Genomic DNA, 17,143 nt, shown 5'->3' on the forward strand with positions numbered 1-17,143 from the left:
AATTTTAATTACTGGCAGCTTGTTTTATAAGCCATAGAGAGCCAGATGGAGCCAATTCCATAATCCTGAAATACAAATAATGTATTATTTAATACAGATTTTGAAGTCCCTTCAGGCTTGCAAATCATCCAGTTAATAGCTTTTCGTTTTAGACATACTGAACACTGTAATAACCTGATGTCATTTTGAACACAGTGATTAAGTATTCAGTTTACAAGACAAATGGAGACTCATTACAGTCAATCAGGGAGGAATTACATGAACCTAAATTGCAGGTATTTATCACAGTTTCTCAAAAGAATATTTTACTAGCTCTTTTGAAAGAAAAAGCTGCTGCTTTGTTATTCTGTAAAAGTACTGCCTTCTTTATAAAGAACTTCTAATGAGATCTTTTTCCAATCCTAATGTTTTATGGTAATCCGACTGCACTATGTCATCATAGGTCATTGTGAAATTAGATAGTGAGTGTGACAAATATATCTTATACTGGCAATTTCTTAGCAATCTATTTTAAGGTTTTGCCTTTGTGATGACTAGAATGAGAGAAAGCTTTACTTTGGATAATGCAATAGGAACTGATTCAGCAGCCAGTGACGTCCAGTACACTGGCCGAAAAAAAAAAGAAGAAAATAAAAGCAGCAAGAAAAACTAATATTTGGTATGCTTTGTTTGTCATGTTTGCTTAGCGTGGAAAATGTTGGGAATTTTCCAGTAATTTAGAGCTCAGTGACATAAGTGATACAAAGTACTCTTAGTTAAATACACACAGATTCAATTTTTTATGATTGCAATTTTTAATGATTTCAATTCCACCCATCTCTGTAAGTTTTGTACTATATTTATCTTTTTTACAAGATTGCCTAAGCTGTAGTAAGTCTGCCAAAAGCCAATTACCAATATTGGGGTAATACTAATACATTGTAGCAGAGGAATTGGAATAAATTGATTTCCATTTAGCCAAGGATTTCAGAGTGAAATATTAAGTAGCACCATGACTAGATTTAGAGAGAGAAAAACAGGCTGAGGCTGCTTTTCAGAAACTTGCTTAATATTTTTTTTCCCTGAAATTCTTTACAGCACAGGAGCCCAATGCTATTGGCTCCAGCTATAGCACCAGGGGCTCCTATTGCTTTAAGATAAAGTTTTATTATCAGTTGAACAAATCACAGTCAGACTCTGCTAATCAATAACCTTTGCCTCACGAATGACTTAAAGTAAAACTCCTGTTTTAACTCACTGCTTTCAGCAACAGCATGTCTCTCTTCTAGGTTATTTGGCATTATTCATATTTAGACTGAGAGGTTGTGTTTTGTACTCACTCTTTGTGAAAATATAATTTACATGAGCATTCCCTGAAATGTCACAGTCAACTTCAGTTTCATTAAGAGACATTGGTATTCCAAGACAACCGGAATTTGTGTTCAAGTAGCAGAGCAGAAAGGTTTGCAGAGAAAAGCATGTTAATTCAGTAGTTTTGCCTTAGAAAAGTAGTTACATTTCCATAGGAAGAAGGGAGCAGTTTTATCTTCATTATTCCACATGGAGAACTAGATATAAAGACTCTGAGATAGTGAGTATGCCTTGATGCAGCCTGACTGCACCAGACAGTTTATTCCCAAATTTTATTCTGTACTTTATATATTTACTGGAATTAACTACCATGGGACCTGCTCTCAGAAGCATTTCACAGTAGTTTATAAAATAGAGAAAATTGTATAATCGGTGTCATTTATTTGAGACAATAAGTAGTTCTAGATTCTGCTACTTGTGATTTTTTGGGAAACATTTTAGTTTTGAGAAACCTTTTCCAGTTTGTCAGGTGAGAAGTGGGATTTGGTCAGAAGAGGAGACCATCAAACCAGCTGACATGCCAACCGTGTCCAGGTTGGACAAACAGCCAATTTGTTCCGGAACTCATCCAGATAATTTCTGAATCTCAGTTGCTCACACTGTGGTAACCGGCTACATTTTCATTTCTGTCCTGGAAGAACAACTTCCCAAGCCAAGCATTTTCTGCAAGTCAGAATTTTATTTCCCAGTGAGCCTTTTCTAGACTTCAGCAACCACCAGAAAGCATTCCTAATGCAGCCAAGATATTTGCGGTTCCAAGAGTATTGCAATGTAGGGCTGTGTTTTATTCTGCAGTTGGATCAAAGCACCGGCATTTCAGACAATTAAATTCTGAAATTCTGGGACTACTTGTACATCTAATCTGAACTTCTGCCCCGTTTACATTAGCCGCCTTATTCTGATTTGTACAGAAGAGGGGAAGAAACCAAAGGACGAAGTGACTTGCTGCAGCTTACACAGAGAGATAAAACCAGGCATGACCAGAACCTCATTTAGTGTGGCACGTATTAGGTAAAATTAGATTTGCAGCATTAGTTGCTCTGTTTTGTTGCATAGTATTGTAAGGGATTTGGCAGAAGCCTGGTTTATGTGACAGAGAGCTGAGTTATAAATAATAATGTTTTGTTCCTACAGGTGCTGCTTTACAAATAAAATGACTGCAGGAGAAATACAGTCTGAAAATAAAGTGCCACATATCTGAGTTCCAAACGTACTCATTTATAACATTAAGGCAAGTCAGCATGCACGTTGAAACACTTCTTAGAAGACTTCGATTTCCCCCAGACAATGTATGTTGCCCACGTGGAGATGAATTTTCGCTGTCCTTGAAAACCTTGTAAACTGGAGCTGGTGGAAAGTTGTGCTGTCAGTCATCCCGAAGAGCGTGTTTCTGTGAAGTACCCACCAACTATGAACACTGGCCCATCGCAAAACTTTCCTAAACTTCACAAAGGGTGCTGCCCTGTGGGAGGCGCTGCTGCAAATTTCAGTTCTGCTCAATTTGGGTTATTCAGGAGTGAAAAGCTTTCCTTCTTAGCAAGCAGAATAAGCTCTTGTATCAGGCTCTCCCAGAAACTGAGATCCTACCTAGAGGCTGCAAAGCCTGATGCACGTGTGGGCCACTTTCCCTAGAGGTTTGCAAGAGGTTTGGGATTTTCTTTGAAAAAAATTCTGCACCTTGAGATCTGCTTTGAGGCAGGAGAGTGCTTTTGCAACAGGGAGGGCAGGGTCAGTATGCAGAAAGCGATGGTCTTCCTGGTGGATATTTTACTTCTGATTCTAGGTCTTTGAGTGTCAGAGGTTTGAAAACAGGTGGCAGATTCACAGGGATTAATCCAGTCAACTAGATCCTGAGAGAAAGAAGGAAACGAACTGAAGAACTTTTTAATAGCTATTTGCTTATTTTGTGAAATAAGCATGAGTGCGATGAATAGCCTGGGCCTAACCTAAAGTCGTTGCTTGACTCCACTGGTGATCTATGGTGGAGTTTGTGTGTTTTGATCAGACACAGATTTCTCTGGCTGGAACCAGGCAGAGCAGGAGCCAAAGGACGAAAATTGTCTCTGTTAAAACTGTTTGGAGAGCGCTGTCTGAGAGGTCTAGTAATTAGATCTACATCTAAGTCAGGGCAGCTGTTTGCCTGGGGTTTTTTTTCTGCTACGTGACTTTTAGCTACTTGGTCATGTTAAATTGCAAGATAAGGCAGTCACAGAAATGGTTTAAATTGCTTTATGTAAGAAACTTCTAGTCAACCATGTCACAGTAATGTCTCAAGGCAAATTGCAGCAAAACTTGTAAAAATGTTTTGCAAATGATTTAGGATGTCATAAACAGCATTTGTCTGGTTTTAGTGATACTGAGATATCATAATTATTCAGGCAAGCCTTTGCCTCTCCAGTGATAACAGGTGATTAAGGCACTGTTTGAAAATAATACTATGTCTCATATGCCTTCTTCTCATACGCTACTCAACAAGGATAATATTTTTTTTCTTTCAACAGGGTATTGTGAGGCTTTATTATTGCTTATAATGAGGTTGGTGATATTAGAGTGGAAATTGTACCAGTAATTACTCAAGTCAGAATATCCTGACATGAGAAAATAACTTTTTCCAAACCCAAATTAACTGAGCTGAATGAAGATTCAGAGATACACAGAGGACTTATTATGGGTGACCTATAGAAATGATAGGTGTATAATTATTTCTAGAACATTTAAGCCAGCAGTTACTTTAGCCATTTCAGCAGCAGAAGCATGTTTAGGAATACTTTTAGTAGAAGCAGTGAAAGAAAGTATTTAAAACACTATGTTTTAAATGTGAGGTAGGAACCCAGGGGTTTGGAGAACAGCAAATTCTAAGATAAAACTACTTTTTACAAACAATTTAAAAGCTGAAATTATGCAAATTCACTATTAAAGTAGCTAAAGCAAATACAACTTTTTCCACATTAGACAATACACAAGTCAGCCATCATTATGGTGTTAAAATCAGAGGATAAATTAGAGATACTTAATAATCACGTGTGTATCAATTTTGTTGAACAAGGTGCATAAGAACACGTATCTGAATATTAAGCATTGCAGAATTGTTGTGGAAACCATTGCAAAATAACATTTGCATATAATTAACTATAGGTCAATTGTCAAAATAGCAATCATAAAGGAGGGAATGGGAGGAGAAGAGACATAAAGATAGGAATATCCAGCACAAAGTAAGTTTCAGACTTCTGGTGACTGTAGATAATACTGAACTCCTTTTAATTCTCATTCTTTGCCTAATTTCCATCCACTTATATCCCAAATGACCATCGCCAATCAAAATAAAAAAAACAAAACAAAACAAAACAAAACAAAAGTGGAATACTTTTTAAGGAGCTCCAGGGAAATAAGACAAAACCAGTTTCTGAAAAAAATGTTTGTGCCCTTGTTTGGAAAAGGAAAAGGCCTGGATTTCACTCTCCATTGTATCTATGCAATTACAGCAGGACAGGATGTGTCCAGTAATTTTATAACTGGGTTTATGCCATATGCAAAGTAATTCTGGTCCCTCTTCTTCTGTAGGTTTATGGGCTAGAGATGATATATGTAGCAGATATTAGTTGCTAGCATGAAGTATTTGTCAATGTAATTCCAGATTTGGTTTTATAGAAGTGCATGAACTGCTAAAACATTATTTCTTTGACCAGTTCTGTTCAGCTGCAAAGCTACAATTCTTTGTTCACTACACAAAACTGGTTTACTAGAGAGCTTCGACTTCTCTTTCTGCAGCCTTAAATGTGAGGAGTGGAACTAGCTCAGATGGTCCAGGCTGTACAGGTAACCCCTGAGGTCACTTGTAGTCATCATGAGGCCATCAAATGCAGGAGGTTATCCAGAAGGGCTAATGATTATCTTGGCAAAAGTATAAAACACCTCCGCAAGGACACAGGGCTTCACACTTTTTCAGTGGTTGGCACAGTATATCAGGTACAACAGGAAGGAAGTAAAGCATGAGTTTCTCATTGCGTTAGTAGCACTTCTTTTTCAAGCCAAAATTTAATTATCAAAAAAGATCTTTAAGACAATACGAATCCGTACCTAAATGGATTTCTAGAAGTAATGATTCATACATCAGAACAGTCCCTCTAGCACATATATGAGTCCCTGTTCCTATTTTGAAAACTTCTAGGATATAGAAAGACTTTTTAAGAAATCAATTTTTTCTGTGATGATACAAAATATTTATATGAATATATTGCAGTATTTGAGGGAATCTATGCAAGATATAGACTTGTTTATGTAGAAAAAAGAATTATAAATAGTTTCGTGATGGCAGTGATGTTAGGGTCTGTATGAAGTCAAGCAAGACGTTAAAACTAACTGCATTGCTGCATTTCTGGCTGACACTGATAAAGGAACTTCTGACCTTCAGTTTCAAGTCCTGTTTGTCCAATCCTCAGGCAAGTCATTAAATTTAAAATCTTTTGAGGATCCCTAAGCATCATTTTCCTTTGTTGTACCTTAGTGCTACTAGGAAAGGTCTAGGAAATGGTGTGTGTGTGTAAAACCAGCCTAAACCCTAAGAACATTGATGCTGATTTCAGCTTGGATGAAGATGACTTACAGAGCAATTTCACTTGATTGTGGCTGAACAGTGGATTTAAGAGTCCTTCTCAACAGAAATTCTTTCTTACCTTCTGTGCAGTTAACCTAGTTTTGCAACCTTGTAGTTGCAATATGCTCTGGTCCTATTACCTTACTTGGTCTTAAAGCTCATTTGCAAGGCCAACATTGGTAGGATCTAATCCTACTTTTACCATTGTGTGCTACTGCTGCCTGAAGACTACTTGGGAAAGTTAAACAAAGGCTTAAATTGGGACAACTTTGGTAGGAAGTGTGAGGATGTGTGAGACAGAGAGATACCTCCGATGCACAGAAGTGGAGAAATACTTCAGTTAATGCTGAGTGGAAGCATGAGATCCCAATGGCTTGAAAAAGTACAAATATCCTTATAAAGATGGAGATAAGGAAATTATACATAAAAAAGCAACACAAATAGTAAGAAATCCCCTATGAGGTGACACTTTATTTTAGTTAAGGGGGTAAACACTCACTCGGGATGTAGGGATCCTTTCTTTAACTCCCTTTTTTGCCCAAGAGGATCCACATTTCCCACCATTCATGTGGGTCCCTCACCTGAGGGAGCAACCTGGTTCGGATTGCTTCAGCTGTTTGCATCGCTGTTTCCCTTTGCACAAGATCAACAGTCTTTGCTGACAGCACTGGGTGTCAGGACTCCTATCCATCTGCTGAATGTCTGAGACACTAAATCCAGTCATGAATTGCCTCTTCTCTACTTCTCGGTGGGTTTTCAGATGTTCTATGAAAGGTTAAGCAGCTTTTTCAGCAAGACTGAGGTATTTCTTCAGTCAGAGAATAACAATCAAGGACACTCACCAGGGTATGGAGAGTAGGAAGTGCGGGTTAGCGTGGGAATCTCCAGGGCAAAGAGGCGGCAGCAGATCTGCAGTTCTGAAAAGGAAAGGCAATTCCTGCAATGCACTTCTTCTTGTTTGCTTCCCAGAAAACATTTTCATATAAAAGAATAAGGTATGGGCTAAAAAAAGTGCTAGAAGTAAGCACTGTAGGTACAGCAACAGGTACATGCCAGCTAATCTGGACTCTCATTGTATCATAATTATTTTGTGATCGGCAAACATTTTTTCTGTCTTTCTGTGCTTTTTTTAATTTTATAAGGGATGTCACTCTGCTATGCAAATAATTTAGAATAAAGTTCCCCTTCACTGAACTTGATACTTGCCTCTAGAAAACATAAAAATGCTTTATAGTTGGAAGGACAGAAAGAGTCTCAATACATCTCTTACCAAAAAACGTCACAGCAATAGGCTCCATGGCCCTGGGACTGCACACTTGTTACAGGAGGTATCAGACAGCTTATGCCTGGCAGCCACCTGGGAAGCATGAAGGTGAGAGCAGGCTCATGTGGTGTCCTTTAAAATGCCCGTTCAATGCGCACAGCCTGTAGATGTGGAAAGCGGAGCTTACTTGGGTCAAAGGCTGTATGCAGCCTGCTGCTGGAGAAGGCCAAGGGGATATTCCCTGCGAAGGAGAGTTGATTGAACATGGAGTTCCTGTGATAAGGTGCACAGGACTTCTGTCAGAGTTATAAAGACCTTGAAGTCCTTACCAGTGGCATTTGTACGGATGGTCCAGGTTATCTGAATGACTGAACATTTTGGGTTATTTCCCAACTTTAGCCTCAAAAAATCAGCTGAAGGCAATCATTCTGTGTAGGAGTTAATTAAACCCTGAAGACCCAGACAGGCGTAATGAAGCTAGAGTGGTAAATATGAGACCTGTGAGAGAATGAACAAGTGTGAATATGCTAAATGAAGCTGGGGAATGAGGGAGGAATTATTCTTTGCATTTTGTTTTACTGCTTATTGAGGATAGATGGGAACGCTGTGAGGGACTTCTACCAAACTGTTCCAAGTTTGAATTGACTGAGAGCCTGGGCAATCCAGCTAAACTTGAACCATTTGTTCTTACTCATTCTGCTATGACCTTGTTTTTATATAAGCTTACTAAATCTTGAAAAGCAAATTGCAGGTCTAGTGGGTAGCAGCAGCTCAGAGCCTGCACCGTACCCCGTGTGTCTGTTTGAATGGCTCTAATTAGGCCAACCGAGCTCTGTTTTGAAATCTAGAAGCATGACAGCTCTTGCAGAATCCTGTTCTTTGCAAGGAAAATTGTGCCTCATTTGCACAGTCAAAGCTAAGACCTTTGCCTCTGCTCACCATCACCCTACAGTCTCTGGTTGAGTACTGCTATGGAAGTGCCACAACTGATCTAATTTTTGTCTCTTTTTGTTATGCCTTTCGCCAGCTGCTGGTCAGGTTCATTTGGTCTCCTGTGCATCAGGCCTTGAAATTTTCTTGGAAGTGGCCTTAAAAGTAATTTATGATAATAAATTCTGCTATTCTTGCAGAACTGTGTTTCTTTTCTAATACAAGTAAGCTTTTATTGATCAGTACTCATACAGTAACTTTGGCAAGCTTTTGCTTTTCATGCCTTGCTTCACAAACTGTGCTTTGAATTGTTTTTTGAGAAATACAAAAGCAAGCTAGTGACATATAATGGTTCTTGAAGCAGAATGTGGAAATCGTAATTTATAAGGGGACATCAAACATAAGCCAAATATAAAATTCTACTGCAGGCTTAATTTTATTTACAGTCAAGAAAAAGAGATGAATATTGGAACAAATGTATAAATCTATACTTGTACCAGAGCTTTTCAAACTCTATAGATAGCAAGATAGCAAATGGATGATAAAAGAAAACCCAGGAAATCAGTAACTCAGAACACCAGATTGTTTTACTAGCTGGGATTTATTCTATTATACCCTCTTTCTCTCAATAATTATTGCTAGCAACAAAACAGCACTATAAGTTACTACTACTATGATTTTACACTCATCTGAATCAAAATAGCAGTGGGCTAGTGCACATCTGACTGACACCCCCGCCCCCGGGCCAGATTGGAAACTACACAGGTGCCAGCACTCTGTGTTTCTCCCCCTACAAACACTCCCTGCCCTTGCTCCAGGGCAGGACGTGCAGCCAGCCTGTGGCAAGCGGGACCACGAGAGATCGAGTGCTGCTGACACAGCAGGGAAGCAACTTCCCCAACCTTCCCAAGAAACTTTGTTCCTGGGAAACTCCAGCCCAGAAAGTGCTGCCAGTGCTAACACCAGGAGTACTTTCCTTTCCCTCTGGAGCCTTGGAGCAGGTGGCCCTCGTTCAGGTGGCCCTCACCCACGTGGCCCTCATTACACTAATGAGGAGCTATAAATTAGAGCAGGCTGGGAGGGTAGGAAGCCTTTCTGCTTTTCTGGCTGTGGTCTGTTTTGTAGCTTGTGCTACTTCTGTGCATGGAGGCAGTACCGTGGGACAGCAACTTTGCCTGTACAGTGGATATTGAAGTGCACCATCAGCATGGGCTCCTGGAGCTGCTATACTGCTGCACCTTGACCTGTGAAGGTGAGAAAGTGGCGTTGAGTAGCCCCATTTTCTTACTGCTGCTCAGGTGGAGAAAGAAGGGCAGCTAGAGGTAGGAAGGTATGTGTTACCAGCCTGGCTTATTCATCTTGAAAAAGTGGTAACTGGTGTGGAAAAAGTATGCTCTGTATGAGTAGGCTTGCTGCTTCTATCTGGGTCATCCTGCTGGGATGGATGCTGGCTGTGTGGCACGAATGGCTCACCTGTGGGCACCCTGTCCCAGCCTTGTGTTCTCCTGTCCTGCTGGTAGGTAGGAATTCTGGTTTGGGCATGTAACTCTCTTCAGTGATATTGCTGTGGGAAGCACTTGCTTGACCTATAATGTCTGTTTTGGAAAGAGTCGCTATATTGCAGTTGGTGTCTCTCTCTGTTAGTGGGCAGCGCAAGCAATAAATGGTTTGGTCCTGTGTGCAGCGTGGCTCTAACTTGCACATCAAGCTGCTTTCTTTTTTTCTTTTTCCCAGAAGAAATATGAAATGTGAGTTACGTGGGGGTGGTACACAGCTGTGCTGCGTAGCCTGGCTTGCTGTTCACTCTCACAGCGTGACAGGATTGTAGCTCTCATCTATGGCTTTCTGTCCCCAGCTCTCTCCCAGGCTCTCGCCTTTGCTAATAGCAACTGCAGCAATGAGGGGAAATTCTTCCTGGAATTGCACAGTTGATAGATGCAGGTTGGGCTGCAATATAAAAAACCTTCAGTCATCATCCATAATATACTTCATTTCTTGAGCTCAGATATTCAAGGCTGTACCTTAATTGTCTCATATACTTGTCTGTAGAAATAAGCAGCTACTCTGGTATTCATTTGGAAAAAGTAATCAAAATACAGCATGTGACACATTCTTAAAAAAAAAAAATGAAAACTGTTACTTCTGTGTGTTTAAAATTCAAAACACTGAAGAAATTCCCTCAAAAAAAAAAAAAGCTGTTTTTTGTAGGGGTTTTTGGTTTGGGTTGTTGTGTCCCTGTCCCCGTCCCCCTCCCATCCCCCCCCCCCGAATTTAGGAACTCTGGTTTGCTTTCTCATCTTCAAGTTAAGGTCATCTTTAAAAAGACAAAAATGCTAACTGGTTGAGGGGAAGAAAGCATACTGCATATTCATTTTTGGGTTAGAAATTCTTGATTTCCTGTTTTGTGTGTATGCTTTCTGCAGTCTTTATTGATTTGAATGTCAAGTGTTCTGTTTGAGAGGTAACAATTCCCTTTGAAGCTAAGGGCACTTGGTGTTGCAAAGCTTCTGTAACAATAGAGAATTGGTGCTTTTTACTTTGAATAGACTTTATTAGTTTCCTGACTGTAGATTAGATCCCTTGAAGAGGAATTTGTGAAGCTGAAGTGTGTCACTATGATTTCAGTTGGTGCTGCATCGCTCCTGTTCCGAGTGGGTGAGATCATGATTTACTGAGTGAAAACCAAGCAGCATGCCCAAGCTTCCAAAGTAAATTGAGAACAAAACCCTCTGACATCTTGGTCATTCCTTCTGCTCAAGGCAGCAGTTTCCTCAACTCTGCCAAAGTTGGAAGGGCTCTGCGTGAATCTTCTGAATGGGTGGTTTTTTTTTTGCTTCTCCACTGTTCCTGTAAATATCATTGCAGTTGCTGAAAAGCTTACGTGTCTGTTAAAGGTTGGAAGAGTTTCTTTTGTCTGAGTAGATATCCTAAAAGGAAAGTGGACAGTTAGTGAATATAACATGCTCTTTCTAAATATCACTTCAAAAGTCCTTTTTTTTGATGCTTTGCTACTTTCCCTAATGTTGATTGAAAAATGGCTCTTCTTTTTGGAACACTATAATCTGCAGTTATTATTTTATCTTGATGCATTTAAGCAGAGTGGATCTTTAGCAGGACCTAAATGAAAGCATGCCCAAAAGTGAACTGGTACCCTTGTCCTCAGTCACCTAAAATGTCTGTGCCACAGTTAGTGGGTAAATTACTGTGTGCATTTCTATGACTCAGTGTGTAATGTTCTGTCGCATTAACATTACCCTTGTTGATTTATGCTTGAGAAGTATTGCTTGCAGTCTCCTGGTATTTCTCTATATATTTCTATATCTTACCTTCTCTGTTATCACAATGTTTCCTAGGCTACTTCCTCGGTGTTCTTTCTGTAATGTAAGTTTCCAGTTTCAAAATTCAAAGAAATTGAATCAACAGTTTATATGGAAAACTTAGTTCCTGAGCATTGTGTCACCACAATAATGTTGTTCTGTATCTGAAATAACTTCATTATGTAATTAGGTTGAAGAAAAGCGTCTTGATTTGCTTGTACTTCTAAATGTAGCTGCTGACAGAAACAGTGACCTGTGGTAGTCTGTTCCATTAGCGAAGACCTAAATTTATTTCTTGGTCTCAATTCCTTCTGTGCATAATGGAGTAGGACAGATGTTCTTGCCCTTTTTTAGTGCAGCCACATCCATGCTGGTGAGATGCAAACTTGTTGCCTTATCTTGTTGGTGCTTCTGTCCAAAACTGAGCTCAGCTTCCTTTCTGCATGCTCTGATTGAGGTAGCAAAGCTGTTCCTGCTCCTTTCAGTAGGGAAGAGTTTAAGCAGTTGGAGGAGGTAGGTTGCAGCTACCATCTCTCTCCCTTGTGCCTTATGGGCCTTTGCAATGTGCCCCACTGCTGTGGCATTGAGGGGACATGCCTGAGGCTTCCTTTGGTTTTTGGGGAGGGAATGAAGGTATTTTGGGGTGGCGGTGTCTCTGGGTGCAGTGAGCATGGAAGGCAGGGTAAGTGAAGGGAGCCCCTGGCTCAAACATTCTCCCCCTGCCCCCTGAATTGCTCTATTGCCTCCAAATCAGTCTTCCTGACCCCAAATTGAGGGCAATGCCCTCTTTTTCCCTTGCCATCCCCTCATTTTGGCTGCAGTAAATGTTCAAGCTGTGCTGCAGCTGCTGAGAAGCCTTGATCCAGCCTGACTTGAGCTGTTGTGCTCAGCTCTACCTCTGACAAGAGTGGCTGCAAGTAGTAAGCAGACAGAAACCCCTTTGCTCAGCCAGGGTGTCACAGCTGCAGTAATAACTGGGCAGAGATAGGAGTGTGTCCTTGGTATCCCTGCCCTACTGCACTGAGCTGCTCCTCAAAGAGTTACGCAATGTATTTTGGTGAAAACAGTCTCTTCTGTGCTTGTGAGATGAAAATGTGAAGAAGTCGCAAAACCTATTGTAGTCTTGTGCAGCAGGAAAGTTTTCACTGCAGCTAATTTTTATTGAACCTGTTTAACTGGTGTCTTTTAGTGTAATGGGGAATATCCCAGAAGCTTGCACAAGGGATTGCTGCGTAAGAGATTACTTGACTGAATGGTTCTGAAAGTCAGCATCTTTGCCATAAGAGTCCCTTAATTTCTCATTAGGTGTGGGAGGTAGCAATAAGACTATCTTGTGTTTGGCAGCTCAGGTCTGCAAGTGGTTAATGTCTCATGTGGCAAGAAGGCTAACAAGCTTTGGATGTTGGGCAAATTGGCAGCAAATCAGCTCAGGCTTTCCAGCTGTGTGGGCTCATCAGTGCAAGCATGATGCAGATACCCAAACTGCTTGGGGAGAAATGAGTTGCCACCTGGTTTAGTGTAGGTAGCACTTGAGTAGAGTGTGCAGCTGAGGCAGGACTTGGCTGATGCCACGTGATGCCACTTGGTGCTGCTTTCAGTCTTGTGCACTGGCTCATGAGCCCTGAGGTGCACAGACTATGAGGCCAGGCCCAATATTGTACCGCAACTAAGCTGATGGCATGGTAGAGGAACACAGTGGGGCTCCTGCTGTGCTAGTCAGTTAGCCCTACTGGGGACATCAGCTAAGTCATGTCTGTACTGAAGGAGGCTGGTCTACTCCAGATATCTGACCTAGGTTTTCTGTTTTGCAAGATAATTCCTTCCATAGTTAACTATTCAGCAATATCAAGAACTGATTAATATTTCAAGTACCTGTAGCCTTAATGCAGATAATTAACAAGGATTAATGTGAAGAGTGTTCCTTTTCCTATAGCTCCTAGCAGCCTTCATCCCTGTTCTGCAGGGCCACCGGACTGGTTGGTAATACCAGTCTGTTGCACCTTTTAAACTGAAGGAGCCTGATTACCATTGCTGCTCTCTAAGCATTGTTTTTAGTATTCAGCCTAGACCTTCTTATTAAATCGAGATGGGGAAGCTAGACCATTGCAAAGGTTAAGAATTAAGCTGACTTTCTCTCTGGTGTTGAGCATTTCATATGTCAGGAGATGCAGCAGACATGATTTTAATTTGAAAATGTTGCTATGAGCTTTGTAGGGGACAGATGCATGCTACTTTGATACTGAATGCCTTATTCTATCTGCCACCGTTTCCTTTTGTGTTTCTCAGGGATGACCAGGCATGTACTTCACAACGAAGTAGTAAATTGTTCTAGCAGCACTAGGGACACCTCTTATGTTGGAGTAATCAGTATTTCCCCTTTGCCTTGCACACTTAGCAATGTGTAGGTGGTGTTTTATGCTTCTCTCCATGTTCTGCACAAGTGACGAATATCCAAGTGCTGAACTTGAAGAAGTTAATGCTGAGGCACTGAACAAAGACAGCTTCTGCTGAGGAAATGTAGTCATCTTGTTTTAGTAATGAGCTTAAAGCATTTCAACATCTGCTCTCAGGGAGGAAAAAGTAGTGTGGGGGATCTTGTTTGTTTGCCTGCTTTCAGTCAGGAAGAGTAGCTTTTGACTTTGGTATAAAGCCAGAAAAGCATAGGCAACTGAGACTTCCCTCCATCAAAGAATGATGCATGGTTCCTGTGCAGTTTAAAACCTGCCCTACTTTTACTAGTTTACTTCTAGCATTTGACACTTACCCATCTACTACATATTTCATCCATCTAATACAGGCTCGATTGCACAGATTATAGGAAGCTAGTCATGCACAGCATGTTTCTTCCATACTTGGGATGGTGTAGTGACAGATTGAGGCTAATATGGGACTATGGTCTTGCTTTCTACTTCCCTGCTAGAAGGCTGCATTTTATGGTAAACTAGAGAGGCTGTTGATGGATCTACATGTGATAGATTGTGGGCTGTGTGAATCTAACATGATCGCTGGGATGTGCTCAGACATCTCTACTTGCTGTTGAGATTCTGCTTGTGCATGGTCTGTGTATGCATTGCCTTCTGCTACTGGGAAGACAGCAGTGTTGCATTCATTACAGGGGGTGACCAGTCCTTTAGCTGAAGGGTCTCCATCAGCAGGTCTTCCATGTTGTTTTCCTCCAGTTTGACAGCTGTTTGCTGTCAACTGATGTATTTTGAAGTGTTCAAGTGTGCCTCAGTCTTTCTGTGTTCCTCCCAAATCTGTGCCTGTATGTTGGAGAGGACAATATGTGTGCATATTGTCATAGGTACAAATATCCTACAGAATAAGGAGGCTAAAAGTTGGCCGCTTGCTTGAAATCTGTGCGTGTGTTGCAGGGCAGAGTTCTTTCTGTCCCAGGAGGTCCATCCTCCTTGGCTGCAGTAGGTAGCTGGCATCATTGGAAAGGACCAAAGAAACTTTTTTTTTTCATGCCTCGGGAGGCTGAAGTAATCTGCAGGAAATGTTGCTAATGCTCTGCTCCTATTTTGTTCTTCTCTCTTAAGGAACATCTGGGGAATCTTCAGCACACATTTCATCGTGCAGTCTGATAGCTTTGGAGATTTAAGGGATGATCAGTGGTTGGGCCTCTTGTAGTTGATCATTCAAGGCTTTCCAGGAGCCCTTTGGCAGCCAAAAATTATGTCAGACAGGTGATACACACAAATGGCTGGATGTTCTCTAGTGCGATATCTGAAGGGGACAGGGGAGTGTTACTACTTTGCCCCTAGCAATTTTTTTCTCCTCCCTTCTACAATGCTATTGACGCTTTGGAGACCTGACCTTTTCTCAGTGCTGGCACTTGGGGTAGTCCATCCTTTAAGAAAGCATTCTCTGTAGCTGTTGTGTGCCTGGGATGTACTGGATATGAAGCTTAAATTTTGCTACCATGATGCTGAAGCTGAACAGACAGGTAAGTGTCAGCCTTGACCCAAAAAAGCTATGTGCAGGAAAGGAGGCTTCACTTGGGTGAAAACTCGATTGAAATTTAAAAAGCAAAAAGAAGAAAAAGTTAGGCAGATGGTGCTGGTGTGGCAGTGTGGCCAGCCTAATAATAGGTGATGTTTACACTATGGCAAGCAGTAAGAGGCATTTCAATGCAGAGGGGGACCTTGGGAATGTCCTTGAAGGAGAGAGAATTTTTTGCTGGCTTCTATGTCAGCAGTACATGTTTTGGCCATGTTCTAGGTACAGATAGCCTGACAGAAAAGGTTATCTAGCTCAAACTTTGAGTGAAGATGTGTGTGCGTGCAGATGAATGCATGAGTTTTGGCATGAGGTGATTACATTAAACCTAGCGCTGAAGTCATGAACCTAGAAGGGTGTTGAGCTACTGACAGAAAATAGTATTTCTCTGCACCTCTTCCCTTCTGTGCATCAAATGGGAAATAGTACTTTCCTTTTTCATAAAGCAGTGGAGGTGTTAAGTATCTTGATACAATTTATAGACAATGCTCTTAAGAAATTTTCTTCTGTACCTGTGCATCTCCTGCCCGTGTAGGAGTTACCATAACGCAGCAGAATATCAGTATGTCTAATCCCCCACTCTGCATCTGGCAGCAGCCATTAGCTAGTACTCAAGAGGCAGGTAAAAATAGATTAAAAATCACTATGTAAGTAGTCCAGTGCTTCGTTACACAGGAGAAAAAATGCTTTTATACTCTCAAAGCAAGTTGAACTAATCTTCTTGCAATTCTTGGCCTAGTTAACATATCTGCAAATATTATGTTCTGCTAAACTGTGAATGTGGTTAACTAATCTTTCCTTAGGAAAAAAATCCATAACTGATTCTTGCTATGACCAAATTTCTTGTGTGTCCTCAGAGACCGATTGCTTTGAACTTCTGTTTTCTCCCTTGTGTATCTTCTGCCTCTGCTATGTTCCATGCATGCCATCCCTCCTTTCCCTTCTATTTCTTCATCCCACTCCTAATGTGGTAGTTTTGGAAGTGGACCATTCCCAATTTTGTGATATTCAGTCCCTTTTCTGACCCAATGTCTTTGTAAGTGGATCAAAGGAAGACTTGGGGAGGGAAGCATGGATTTTTCTACTACTCTATTCATGCAAAAGAATGTCAGTCCTGGTTGCCCATTAGATGTTACTGTAATGAAAGTGACTGACCACTTTGTTGTGACACAATCATTTCTAGCATGACATGATTAATCTTTTGTTTCAAATTCTTCTTAATTACATCAAATATGCCCATTTCTAATATGCGAGAACTTGGTTTACCAAATACTTGGGAATCTAAAGGTGCTTTTCCTCAAGAATGAAGATTCTAGCAGAATATTTAAATCATTGAGAAGAAAATTGGTATCCTTGTTAATGAATGAGACAGTTCTTACAAAATTTGTAGTCAAAAATAGTTCCAGACAGTTTGGTGGGATTACTCTGAGTAAATGCAGCAAAATAGAGGGAAAGAAATTACTGAAACACATATTATTTGAATTTCTTTTTGGCTGAGGTTGAAAAATTCTGCTTTTCTTTAGGTATGGATAAGGGATGGAATATGAAATGCATGCTTTGGTTAGTTCAATGAACTTGAACACTTCATTTAGGTCCAGTTCATATCTTGGTGCTGAAACAGTGTAGCAATCTACTGCAGGATACAAGCATTATGCTTATAACAAAAGTATATATGCTCAAGCAATA

Source organism: Platalea leucorodia (genome assembly GCF_965183815.1).
Source record: "Platalea leucorodia genome assembly, chromosome: 3".
NCBI classification, from domain to species: Eukaryota; Metazoa; Chordata; class Aves; order Pelecaniformes; family Threskiornithidae; genus Platalea; species Platalea leucorodia.